Raw genomic sequence first — 4,398 nt, 5'->3', positions numbered from 1 at the left:
TTTCTGCATCTACTGATGTGATTATGTAGGTTTTTTTCTTTAGCTTGTTCATGTATTGTATTATATAAATCGAATTTTGAATGTTGAACCATCCATGCATACCTGAATAAATCTCTCATTTGGTCATAATGTATAATTATTTTGATACATTTTTGAATTAACTTGTTAATATTTTGATGAGGATTTTGCCATCTATATTTATAAGAGATGTTGGTTTTAGATTTTTTTGGTAATATATTTGTCTGGTTTTGGTGTTAGGATGGTGTTGGTTACATAGCAATAGAATGAATTAGGAAGTTTTCCTTCTGCTTTTATCTTCTGGAAGGTATTTTATAATTTCTCACTTAAGTGTTTGGTAGAATTCACCAGTGAAACCATCTAGGTCTGGTGGTTTCTTTTTTGTAATGTTATTAATCGTTGACTTAATTTCTTTAGTAGATATAGGCCTATTCAGAGTGTCTGTTTCTTCTTAGGTAGGTTTTAGCAGATTGTTTATTTCAAGAAATTAGTCCATTTAATCTGTGTTATTAAATTGTGGGGCATGAAGTTGTTTGTAGTATTCCTTTATCATTTCTTTAATGTACATCAGATCTGCAGTAGTGGCACCATTTTCACTTTTGTTAGTAATAATTTGTTTTCTCTGTTTTTTTAAAGTTAGCCTGTCTAGAAGCTTATCAACTGTATACTTTTTTTCAAAAACACAATTTTTATTTTGTAGATTTTCTTTATTGATTTTGTATTTTTACTTTAATTAATTTTGGCTCTAATTTTTTTCTTTTGCTTTATTTGAATTTAACTTGTTATTTTATTATCTAGGTTCCTAAGGTGAACATGTAGATAATTGATTTTTTAAAATTTATTTTCTGTTACATGCTACAATTTTTTTCTAACCATTGCTCTCACTGAATCTCATACATTTTGTTGTATTTAATTTTTATTTAGTTTAAAATACCTTAAATTTCTGTTGAAACTTCTTCTTCAATTATGAATTGTATTCTTATTGTATAATTAAGGAGTATGTCTTCTCATCAAGTATTTTGAGAGGTTTTTTCCAGCTATCTTTCTGTTGTTGGTTTCTAGTTTGATTGAATCATAATCTGAGAGTAGACATTATGTGGTCTTCATTATTTTAAATTTGTTAAGTTATCTTTTATGTCTGAAAATGTGGTCTATTTTGGTGATAATTTCATGTAAGTTTGAGAAGAATGTGTATTCTGCATTGTTGAATGAATTATTCTGTAGATATTCATTACATCCAGTTAACTGATGGTGGTGTTGAGTTAAAGTATGTCCTTACTAGTTTTCTGCCTGCTGGATCTATCTATTTTTGATAGAGAAGTGATGATGTCTCCAACTGTAGTAATTGATTCATTTATTTCTCCTTGTAGTCCTATCAGCTTTTGCTTCATGTATTTTGGCATTCTGTGAAATACATATACCTTAAGAATTGTTATTTTCTTGGAGAGTCAATCTTTTATCATTTTGTAATGCCTCTTTTTATCCCTGATAATTATCCTAACTCTGAAGTGTGTTTTGTGTGACATTATTATAGTGACTATTGATTTTTTATCTGTGTTAGTATGGCATATTTTCACCATCTCTTCACTTTTAATCTAGATGTGTCTTCATATTTAAAGTTGATTTCCTTTTTTTCTTTTTAGTTTTATTCTTTTCTTTTTATTTTTATTCTTTTATTTTTATTTTTATTTTGCAGACCATAGGAAGTGTACTGTGTCTTTAAGACCTTACAAGGCAGACTCCTCTTCCAGAGAAAGGTCTTTCAAGGACAGGGAACTGTCATCCGGACGCGTTGCTCATCTGTCATTTTCATAGGCAGCTGGATTCTTTCCCCTTGGATCTTGAAATCTTGAGTACCCCAGGTATAAATAAGATAAAATGCTACAAACGGAGGCATTATGCGAAGGAAAGGCTCTTGAGTCCAGCGCAACACATTGGGGATTCCTTTAGTGAAGTAGTGCGGCAAGGAGCGCTGCTCAAAAGGTGACAAGCTGGAGGAGATCACATGCAGCATCGGCGTCCGATTCCCAAACTCGCGGCCCATCATGGCGGCGGCCAGGGGTCACCTAGCTCTGCGCAGTCACCGATCCGGCGGTCTCGTTCCCAAAGTTGATTTCTTATAAGCAACACATAGTTGAGTCTTTTTAATTCACCCTGACAATTGCTGTCTTCTAACTTAATATTATTAGACAATTGATATTTAAAGTACTCACTGATACAGTCACATTAATATCTATTATGTTTGATGTTTTCTATTTGATGCCCTTGTTCTTTGTTCCTATTTTGTCTTCTCTTTTTATGCTTTTTGTAGGTTCGATTTAGCATTTTATATGATTCCGTTTTCTCTCTTCTTAGTGTATCAACTATACTTATTTTTATTTCATCTTTTTAGTGGTTGCTTTGAAACGCAATTTCAGAAGTAGTGCAAGTACCTTATAATAACAACATATTTCTAATTCCTCCCTCTAATCACATGTAGGGTTGTTACCATTCATTTTGCTTATAAAAAAAGCTATAATCATCAATTACATTATTGTTATTTTTATTTTGAACAAACCTTTATCTATTAAATCAGATAGGAATAAGAAAACTAAAACTACAATCTTACTTTCATTTATTCCTTCTCTAATATTCTTTCTTTCTTCGTGCAGCTCCAAGTATCTGGCCTACATTACTTTTTTTCTCTCTAAAGAACTTCTAACATTTCTTGCAAGGTAGATCTATTGGCGACAAACCCCGCAATTTTCACAAGTCTGATAAAGTCTATTTTTCCTTCACTTTTGCATTGTAATTTTACAGGCTAAAGAATTCAGCGTGATGTGGTTTGTGTGTGTGTATGTTTTGCTTTATTTTCTCTTGCCAATACTTTTATTATTTCACTGTACTCTCTTCTTGCTTGTATTTTTTTTTTTGAGAAGTTGGATTAATTCTTATATTTTCTACTTTATAGGAGAGATATTTTTTCTCACTGGATTAACTCAAGATTTGATCTTTATCTTTGATTTTTCTGCAGTTGAGATATGACATTCTTGGGTGTAGTTTTTTATATTGATACCACTTGGTGTTCTCTGAGCTTCCTGTGTATGTGGATTGGTGTTTGATATTCATTTAGCAAAATTCTAAGTCATTATTACTCCTATTTCTTTTATTTCTTTCTCTCTTTGCTCTCCTATTATTTTAATTATGTAGATATTACAGCTTTTGTAGTTGTCCCACAGTTCTTGGATATTCTGTTGCATTTTTCCAGTGTTGTTTTTTCCTTGTTTTTCAGTTTGGGATGTTTCTACTGACATATCCTCAAGCTCAGAGATTCTTTACTTAGGCTTGTCCAGTCTACTAAAGATCCTCTCAAAGCCATTTTTTACTTTTATTACAGTTTTTTTATAGTAAGCATTTATTTATTTTTTTATTTTATTTTATTTTTTTTCTTTGAGACGGAGTCTGGCTCTGTTGCCCAAACTGGAGTGCAGTGGCCGGATCTCAGCTCACTGCAAGCTCCGCCTTTTGGGTTCACGCCATTATCCTGCCTTAGTCTCCCAAGTAGCTGGGACTATAGGCGCTCGCCACCTCGCCCAGCTAGTTTTTTGTATTTTTTAGTAGAGACGGGGTTTCACTGGGTTAGCCAGGAGACCTCCTGACCTTGTGATCCGCCCGTCTTGGCCTCCCAAAGTGCTGGGATTACAGGCTTGAGCCACCGCGCCCGGCCAAACATTTATTTTTTATATATTTTTATAATTTCAATTTCTCTGCTTTCATTGTTCATTGTTCTTGAATGTTGTGTATTTTTTTTTTTTTCATTACAGCCCTTAGCATATTAACCAAATATGGTTTATATTCATGGTCTGATAATGTCAACATTTCTGTCATAACTGAATCTGATAACTTCAACATTTATGCCACCCCATTGCTCTGTTTCTCAAGTATGCTTTATAATGATTTTTATTGTTGCTGAACAGCAGATGTGATGCACTGGTAAAGTAAAATGTGGAAAATAGAGTTTTATAACATCATGGTAAGGTGCAGAGGGAGAGGAAGCTTTCTGCAGCCCCATATTTAGATTTTACTCTTTTAGTGAGCCTCAGCTCCTGTGCTGTGAATTTCAAAAATGCATCTCAATTTTTTCTTTCTGCTCCTTATATGGTAAAAGATGATTAGTGGCGGTTGGAGTTAGGTACCTCCTTTCCCCCAGATAGGTTAGGCTCTGCTAAAACCCCAGTAGGTTAGGCTCTGGCAAAATAGTTTTTCTCAAGATAAGGTCTTGTTAAGAATAACGGAATGCTCTGGTGTATTTTAAAATTGTTACTTTTCCTCCTCCTGCCAGAAGCCAGAAGACATTTTGCTCTAATCTTCATCTTGAGAACTTTGTAGAGCTAAAGGTAA

The 4,398-nt window shown here is 33.4% G+C and overlaps 1 pseudogene; it reads right to left on the bottom strand.

Moving 5' to 3' along the window:
* Positions 1–1,814: 1,814 nt before the first annotated feature.
* Positions 1,815–2,062, bottom strand: LOC105513694 (annotated as a pseudogene).
* Positions 2,063–4,398: the final 2,336 nt, after the last annotated feature.

This window comes from Colobus angolensis, unplaced genomic scaffold (genome assembly GCF_000951035.1).
Source record: "Colobus angolensis palliatus isolate OR3802 unplaced genomic scaffold, Cang.pa_1.0 Scaffold235, whole genome shotgun sequence".
Classification (NCBI taxonomy): Eukaryota; Metazoa; Chordata; class Mammalia; order Primates; family Cercopithecidae; genus Colobus; species Colobus angolensis.
This window is presented reverse-complemented; position numbering and strand designations above follow the sequence as displayed.